At 41.2% G+C, this 9,212-nt stretch overlaps 1 long non-coding RNA gene across 1 annotated transcript in view; it reads left to right on the forward strand.

Moving 5' to 3' along the window:
* LOC120755146 (uncharacterized) overlaps nucleotides 1-4,939 on the forward strand; it is a 49,722-nt gene extending 44,783 nt beyond the window's left edge. Inside the window, exons 2-3 of the long non-coding RNA XR_005701649.1 lie at nucleotides 27-218; nucleotides 4,822-4,939. This is a non-coding gene — a long non-coding RNA (uncharacterized LOC120755146). The remainder of the gene's footprint in view (nucleotides 1-26; nucleotides 219-4,821) is intronic.
* Nucleotides 4,940-9,212: the final 4,273 nt, after the last annotated feature.

Here is a 9,212-nt window from a genome sequence, read left to right on the forward strand (position 1 = left end):
CACCAGTTTTACCTCTTGGTTTATAGCCCTCTTCCTGCTTTAAGACCATCTGGTGTGACAGAGACTTCTAAATAACGTGTATTGAAATTGGTGAAATGCTTCGATTTGATCCTTTGGCCTGAACCATAAAATTATTTCCATGGACTGTTTGCCTCAGTATACCATTAAGCATTTAAGAGGTTGAATATCTTTTTTGCAAAGGACTGGAGTCATTCCAGGTAAGGTGATGTTATCTTCAGTTACTCACAATGTACTGCAGGTGTCGATTGATCAGTCCCACCTACTGCTCGTGTACATACAATAAAAAAAAATAACAAAATATTGATAAAAGTGGGGTCTGACCCTTCAGGAGATGTGACTATGCCTATAAAACAATGAAGTGTCCTAAAAGTATAGAAATACCAGTCTTACTTTGGATTGCTTTGTTACAGAGATTTAATTATAACAATGGGCTTTGCAGTATGTAAAAAAGAAGGTTAAAGGGCAGAGGGCAGTATGTCAAAAGCTCTTTTTCTGAGTATTTAGATTTCTGAAAGCTTCCAGTTTGAAACCTGTAAGATGGCTATATATAACACCAAGCCCTGTAGCCCGGTGTGCAGTTGATGCAGTGAGAGCTGTCTGGCTTCTCCATGTGCAGTGGTTTTCCCTGTTTCACATGGAATTTGAAAAGAAAGGTGAGCTGGAGACACTGAGGAGCGGTGTTTTCTCCCCCAAAGAGGCTAGTATTGAAATCTAAGCTCTTTAAAGGCATTTAGGTCACAGTTTCCTGAGATTTGAGCAAAACAGTTTGAGGGTAGTTTAAATTAAGATCTCATATCTTCATGTACCTGAGAAACGGCCTGGTTTTCAGAGGTGCTGAACCCACACTTGACGAATGATTGATTGATTTCTTTACAGAACTCTTTTTCTTTGTGTAACTGCCTCTGAAGTTTAATCCTGGGTTGTAGGTGGTGCGAAAGCCTTCTTTTCAGGAAAAGAAAAGGGTTTTTTTTCCCTCCCTCTGTATTACACAATAGCTCTGAAATGACTTTGAGGGAGAAAAGTGTTTTACAGTTTTAGAAGACTATCCGAGGACGGAGTGCTTTTCCCAGCTTTGATACCCACACGGAGCTTTGCTGGTACAGAGGCAGGTGGTGCCCCACGGCTTGCAGGGGGCACTTCTTGGGTCAGCAGGACCCTGCTTTTCCTCGGGCATGGTCAGGTTTGCAAGCCTGTGTATTTCTCTTCCCCCCAAAAAGTTTGCTGATTGCTGGGCAGCTTGCTGCCATTGCACAGTCCCCTTCGCGGGCAATCTGTGCCTGTTACTACTCACTTAGGCTTAAGTTTTCTGCATCCCTCTCACAGGAGATCACACGACCCATGCTTTCTTCTGCTGCTCCCTTTGAGCCAACAGCTGAAAACTAAAATAGGGCACTGCAGAAATAGGGAGAGCTGAGAAGCTTGCAGTAAATTTAGCTGGGTGAGTCTGCTGAGTCTGCTGCAGGAATTTACCTGCATGTCTAATTCAAGTCAATGCAGTCCCCCAGCTGGTCTTAGGAGAGTGAGTGCAGCCAGAGGCCACTGGAAGGAAGGAGGAGTGACGTGTGTCAGAGGAGAAGTGAGTGGTTAGGTCATGAAAGGGGCCTCCTTCACCGGTGATGTTGGACTGGGAAATGGGCTCCTGAACCTCCCTGTGTGGTCACCGAGATCTGTACCCTGTGTTATTGGCAGCTGTGGAGTGAATGACGAGCATGGTCACAGGCAAAGCGCAGGCCTGGAAGGTACCAAATTCCTTTGTGGAAGCAAGACAGTTGCGCTGATCCTTTTGGGAATGCAGAGGTCAGGTCTGGATGAATGCATGCGAGTGAATCTTCTCCTAGACATTGCTCTTTCACCTGCTGACTCCTGGGTTTACAGAGTCAGCCCTGCTCTACCGTTTAGAGCAGAACCAGGTACCACAAGGGCTTCCAGTATCTGTGCCATGGCAGTGGAAGGTAGAGTGTGTGGTTCAGCTTTGGTACTTATAGCAGAGAGCCCTGAGGCTTGAGAACAGCACAGCATGAGAAATTTTGCAGAAATTATAAGGCCTGTCTTTGGATCTGTCTACTCATCCAAGGCAAGTGCAGCACGTTGTGGCCATTAAACAATTCGAGTTTAAGGCCTTATGTTCATAGGCTGAGCTTGATCCAAAAAAGTAGAAAATACTTCTTCTATCCTTCAAATTGCTCTGTGTTTTGAGCACACTCCTGTTCTGCATTGTATTCTGTGTAGGAGATGACTTGCAGTGTACTACAGGCTCTGAACCAATGACCTGTGAACTTCCATGCCTGGCAAGTCTTTGGTTGGATGATTGTCTGTTTTCTTGAATCATCACAAAAGGATTCCTTGGCTAGTGTACCTCGTCCTCCTCCCATAACTTCACAATGCTCTGAGCAAATAATCTTTTCTTAACTGCAACCAGACAACAGTATCTTACACAATATGGAGATGTTTGTTGATCCATCAATTCATGGGGAATGCGAGCCTTGAACACATCATACATCCTCTGAATAAAATATGTATTAAGGAATGCAGTCTGAGGCAAAATATTATATAATCCATTAGACATGTGAGGATAATTTTTTTCAAAAATCCACACCAGTCTTAGCCAAACCACATAAAACTGGCACCTCATGTTTCATAAAAAATTTAAGCATAGTAAAGCAATTGTCCTTGGCTGTAGGTCCATGTTCTTATGTGACCATGCCTTCCACGCAGTTATTTCATCATAAAGGTGTTTACTAGCATTATTTTTCTTGCAACAGTTTTTAATAATGTTCTTTGGGGAACACTTGAGAGTCTTAAGAGTCTTAAATTACTAGCTTTTTTCAGACACATACATATTGGCACTTGTGTTTATGAATGCATTTTGCTGTTTCTTTTTTTGAAATGTGGATTAGTAGATTATGTGAGACTCAAAAGAGAGTAAGTATATGGTTTTAGCCTCTAGAGCTGATAGTAAATGAAAATCTATTTTCATGAACATTTACAGTGTTTTTGAAGTTGCTTTTTTTTAATGAAAGTTAAAAGTGAATTGGTTCCCTTTCTGTTCACCCTCTTTGTTTTTGAATGATATCAATATGTTTGAGAATTCTCTGTGTCTTCTCCAGTTTAACAAGTACTACTACAATGACAGCTTAAATAGGATTTTTGATTTATGAAAGGAAACGTTTATTTTCCACATGAAACCCACATTTTGGTGAAGTTCATTACAATTTTCTGTAAAAGCTTCCTCCCCTCCTCCCCCCCCAAGGCTGTATTTAGTTAAAGAAAAAACCATCTATAAATATGAAGGGTTCCACAGGTTTCAAGAAGAGGAATGGGAAAGACCTAGCAGGAACAGAGACCTCTTGACTATTTCCTCCCAAACCTTAAGCTTTTGGTAAATGCTAACACACCTGGAAAAGGGGAGAATGGATGTCCTGCCACTGCATTAACTTCAGCCTGGTACCTGTGAACTTTTGTGTAGATACCTCAGTGAGGAATGCTGCAGCTCCTGCTCCTCTCTCCATTGAGGCTCCTTCTTCAGGTTGGCAATCTCCGGCACTGTCATCTCTCTAAGCCGTGCCAGGCTGTGTCTTAGCATCACTTATTGCACCTGCTCATTCCTGATCCCAGCTCTTCCACAGAGACAGAGAGCATGAGCTTGGTGTCAGCGGAGACAAGCTCGAAGCTTTCATCAGCTCTTGAGAATGAATTTGCCTTAACATGGATTTTCTATCTCTGTCTTTTCTACTTCTCCTTTTACACAGTTCTCACAAAATTCTCATAAACTCATATTTATGTTATGGAAAAGTTGTTACCAGGAAAAGACTACCCAGACTCAGTGCCAGTGATATCAAAATCAAAAACATGTTTAAGAACTGGACAAAACATTACGAGTTGGTAGAAGTTTTATTTTGTATGGCACAAAAAGCCATGTTAAAGATATTGGTCTTCAATTCTATCAATTTCAGAGTTTCAGCTTATGATTTACATGAGTCATTTATGTAATGGTTGAAAATAGAAAAAATATTAATAAAATTTTTACTTTCTATAAATGTGCATGTTTTTCATGGTCTAAAACAATAAAAAGGTTTGGGAACTCAAGAAATAAAAAGCAAGAGATAAACTCTCTTCTTGTTTGCACCTGCCAAGCCACACAGAAGTCAGCAGGCTGCTATGGATGTAAATCCAGAGAGAATGTCAATCTTTGCCTTTTCTGCTGTAGAACTCACATGTGCTGCTCGAGAGGCGGACTGAGGATCTTAAGGCACAAAAGTCTGAATCCAGTTTTCTAGGTCTAAGAACTCTGGCTTGTCAGACTGGATTTGACATGAGCCCCAGAAGGTTCTAGAATTCAGAAAAGGATTTCAATGGCTAAATACTAATTTTGAGCCTAAAGTGGTCTTCTGCTTGTGAAAAATTTGGTTGTATCAATGCTTAAATAGCCATTTCTGTTTTGTTGGCCTCTTCTAAAATTTGAGTTTGCTTGCCAGTTTTGGATCTGGTTGGTAGATCAGATTCTAGCCGCCTTCCAAAATACATGATCACTTGTCTCTGGCTTCCCAAAATCAAGTAGTTTATTTATCCAGCAGGAAAAACCTTCTCCCAATGAGATCTGCATGCAAATTAAAGATGTACTTCACGCATGGCTACAGACATGATTTGTACTGTGCTTGGATGGTTCATAGTACAGGTCCACAATGGATTTGAAGAATGAAGGGAGCAATACTTAAATATTTTAATTTGAAACTCAAAGATATGGAGACTTTAAGGCAAAATCCATTCTGTTTCTTCTTCTTTGAATGTTACCTTTTTCAGAAATCACAGGAGGAAAACAACTGGTAAACTTCACAACCTACAACTTTCTTCTTTGCTTGAAGGTCTCTGGTGTTCAGCCAGTCTCCTATGGTGCTTTGCCTTGAAAACACATAGCGAGTTGGAAGTCTTACGTAGAGGTTTCTGGAAAACTTTTCTACATGTCATTTCAATTCCTCAAAGTCAAGGTAAGAGAACACTTCTCTTAGTGACCAAGTCATGCAATTCCTAAGTGATATTAAAGCTGGGTTAAAATAGAAGTGGAGGCAGAGAAGTGGCTTTTGTTAAGTGTGTTGGTAGGGAGAGCTGCCGTGTGTCTATGTCCCTTACCCAGGGCCGGTTCCCATGCAGAGGGGACTCTCCTTATCTCAGAAAAACAACTATGTGATAAATGGGGATATGTGAGGTTCTGTGTGGTAGGACATAAGTGCTGTCTGAGAGACATACTGGACTGGGTTGAACTGCTTGGCATGTATTACTCACTGCAGTCTGACTTTGAGTTTTGGCACCACAGTACCATAGCAGCTTTTACACAGTGAACAAGAGAAAAAGTGTCTGAATTTTTCCATGAACAGGCAAAAACCTTTCTGTTTGAAACTTGTACAGAGATACTAATTCAGAAGAACTTTGGCATTGATTAAACAGGTCACATCTGATGTATTATACATAAATGAGCCTAAAAAGTGCTAGTCTTCACAAATAAAGCAAATACAACGAGGTGATGTACATTTCTTTCTGAGAACCAGCAGTCACTTGGACTCAACAAAGAGTAATTAATACAATTTTTAAAGATACACTATATAATTTCATGAATATTTATGGATAGGATGAAATAATACCCTATACTGGTCTTGAACCGCAATGAATAATATGATTATTTTTACTTTGCAAGAGGTCACAACAAATGTTTGAGATTTAAGCTGCCATAGCTACAAATTTAGCAGAAAGTAGGCATTTAATGATAGATTTCATTGCTGTGGTTTAGGTTTTATTTTGAATGTTTGTTTTGTCTTAAAAACACTAATGCTAAAATGTTGTCTCAAATCTTTATTTTCAAATTACTTATTATATCGCCATAAATTACAGGGTGCAGTAAAAGTCAGATTTAAAAGGAGGCATGCTTTACTTTCTCATATTGCTAAAAATAGTGCAATGCTTATGAAACACGAATCATCATTAAAAAAGTTCTTTTTATATGACTGAAGCTGCTAGTGCTGAACTAGCGGCTTTCCTCCAAGTGGCACAATGGACTGCTCCAAATTTAGGTCTGTAATGGTAGAGGTTAACTTTAGGAAGTCCGAGTAAAACTGTAATCTATCATTCTACCACAATTACAATGTTTTCTCTCAAAAGATAGCGAAGTCCCTGGGGTGAATGCTGGCAAATACCTTGTAAAGATGTTCTTCTGGCTTTTATTGTTTTGATGCTTTTGCAATTTCAGCACATGTTCCTAGATTTGTCAAGAGACCTGGTCTGTGCCCCAGGACTGTTCAGAGGCTGTGGGCTGCAGTCGGCTCTCAGCACTCAGCCAGACGCAAAGGGTGGAGCACGTAGTTGATAGCGAAGAGATGCATATGCCACGTTGACAAGATGATGGGTAAACAAAGCTTAAGGGACACTTGTTAAACCTCAATGTAGCCAAAAATGAATCTTTTTCATGATATTTTTAGAAGGCTTCAGCCTAGGGAAAACATTCACCTGTGTGACCTGAGGAAAAGTCTAAAGAACTGGTTGCTGTTTAGCCATCAAAAAAGCCATATGTGCATCTTTTTCAGATGCCCTCATCAGCTCTTTCCTTCCAGGCATATTTTTGGAAGACTCGCACGTCTCCCTCTGTGAATCACAGTATCCTGCTGGCTTGTCAGACTGAGGTGGGACCAACACGTGTCAACCCTGAACCTAAATCCTATCTAATAAGTGTGAAGTGAGGGCTGCCAGCAGCCAATGCTCTTTTGCCAGGCCACTAAGGGAACTCTGCACTACTGCTGCTGCTTGCTCCCTCAGGTCATGGTACAGTCTCAGTAAGGGAAAACCTGAACTATGTTGCCATTTATAACCTTGCCTCTGCCTGGGGGTGAAAAGAGCTGGGTGCCCACCAGCACGTAAACCAAAAAGCTCTGGTGTGAGCGGGATGGCTGCAGAAGCAGGGGTATGCAGGTAGAATCCAGCTGGGAAGCAGGGGCAGGGGTCTGTCAGCCCTCAGGGTTTGGCTTAGACTGTAAAAAGGTTCAAAGCTGGGTGTTGCAGGCAGGTGTGTTGTCAGGGGAAGGCTCCCTGAGCAGCATGAGGCAGTGACAGCCTGGCTGGGGAGAGCTGCGGGGGGACCGAACGTGGGGCAGCTGCCTGTGCCGGTCAGCAGAGGAACAGCTCTGGTGAAATGGGATTTCTGAACAGGCATTTAATAAAGAGTTCTTGTAAGCATACCTAAAATAAATGAAAATGTAGTGGAAATCTTTCTTAGCTAACTAACTTCACCAAAGCTTTTGGCCTAACGTGCTGCAGGCGTTAGCGCAGCAAGTAGGTGGCCTGTGCTGCTGCCCATTCTCTGTCAGGAAGACAAAGAATCTGGGAGAAGCATCAATCTGTTTCTCTTCACAGGGCTGTCTCTTCCCCCCTTTGTCAGTCAAAGGTGTCAATATCTCTCCCCTCTATCCTCCCCCCTCTTTGAGTTGAGTAGTGTCAGTCATTCCTGTTTTTTTCTTTTTATTAATGATTTTGCAAGGCTATGTCATTACTGTGCTATACATTTTTATACAGATGGCACGACTGTGCATTTTAATGGCAAATCTGTTTCTCACATAACGCCTGAACTGCAAAAAGACTTTGACAGACTGGTTCAAGGAAAACAAACTGGTTTTAAATGTAGCAAAAACTAAAACAATGCCTTTTGGCTCTCCTAATCATCTGAACTCAAAGGATGGTTTTATTTGAAAGTCAGAAATCTTAAGAAGTGGACCAAACTTGCATGTTGAAAGAAAGCCAGAGGAGAAAAATAGAGGTTCATCATTTATGGGCTGCATGCTTTGTTTAGTGAAACACAGAGGCTTCATCCCTGATCCTCAACCTAAATGTGTGTGACCAGAATTGCATTTGGCCTGTAATTTTGGAGACTTCTGGACCCAGCAGCTAGATTTTGAATTTCAGGAAGAAGGGAGGTATTAAGTTTATAAATGTGGAAAGTAGAATGCAGGGCGAGTAAAAACTTAAAAAGCAAAGCAAAAAAAAAAAAAAAAAAAAAAAAAAAAAAGAGCAGAAGACATATTTGTCCATTTTTGGATAAACTCGTTTCTTCTTTAATCATCTTCTTTGCATTTTATGTTCTTTTAAGCCTGTATAAGTACAAACAGTTCTCAGCGGTCTTATCATCACTGTTCTCTGAAGTAACACATAAGCTTCTGTTTATGTCCCTATGCATGTATCTCCTTTAATATCTTACCGTGCTGTTGCTAATGGACACAGTTCACAGTAGGCTTGATCCCTTCTTGGCTTCTGCACTGTGCAGTTGATTGTCTTTGGTGTTCTGCTCCAATGGATTCATTTACATGAACTGGCTAGCTCAGTGGAAAGGTGTGCTGGTATCTCGCAGCTCTTGCATGTCTGAATTTTCACATCCTTGATATCTGTATTTCCCAACCTGGAAGGCCAATTCGTTGCTTTGACACTTACATGCGTGGTGAATAAAGCTCAGTGGCTCTACTGGAATGGATGACCAGGAGAAAGGGGAAGTGGAATTCCTTCTTATTAGCACTGCAAACTCAAGTACTCTCTGAGGGCCACAAATAGCAGAAAATTCTCTCATATCGTTGGCCCTGTTCTTGTGTATGCTGACTACAGTGTAAGAATAGTAGATTTCAGAAGTCTATGAACGTTAGCTTCAACAGCATTTGAGGAGCTAGGAAAAATGAGTAGGAGATGGGAAGCAGAGACAGACCTAGCTGCTATTATTGACATCTTACGCTCTGTAGCTAAGAGGGATCACTCAGTCCCAAAGGTGCTCTGAGATACTGGAAAGACAATATAATGCACAAGTACTCCCCAAATTTTCCATATAAATCAGGCTTTTCTGCTGTTGTTCTTCATCTGCTGGAGAGACACGTCAGTGTTCAGATTTGGCTCCCAGGATGCACTCCTTTTTTGTAGCCCAACTGACTGTAAACATCTGGGTTTTGGTGGGCTAGTGCTTCAATAACATTGCAAAAGTTGAGGATGGGGAAAAGCACTTGGAGTATGTGTTCCCTCTTTCTTCTTCCAGGCTTAATATTGAGCTAGCATCAGACTGAAATCATGTGGTTGTTGACCACAGCTGCATTTTATATCCACTTCTGCAGCCTGTGTAGGATTATAAATATAAATTACTGGAGAGTTGTTTCAAGAACAACAGTGTACATAATTAA

Source organism: Hirundo rustica, chromosome 7 (genome assembly GCF_015227805.2).
Source record: "Hirundo rustica isolate bHirRus1 chromosome 7, bHirRus1.pri.v3, whole genome shotgun sequence".
Taxonomy (NCBI): Eukaryota; Metazoa; Chordata; class Aves; order Passeriformes; family Hirundinidae; genus Hirundo; species Hirundo rustica.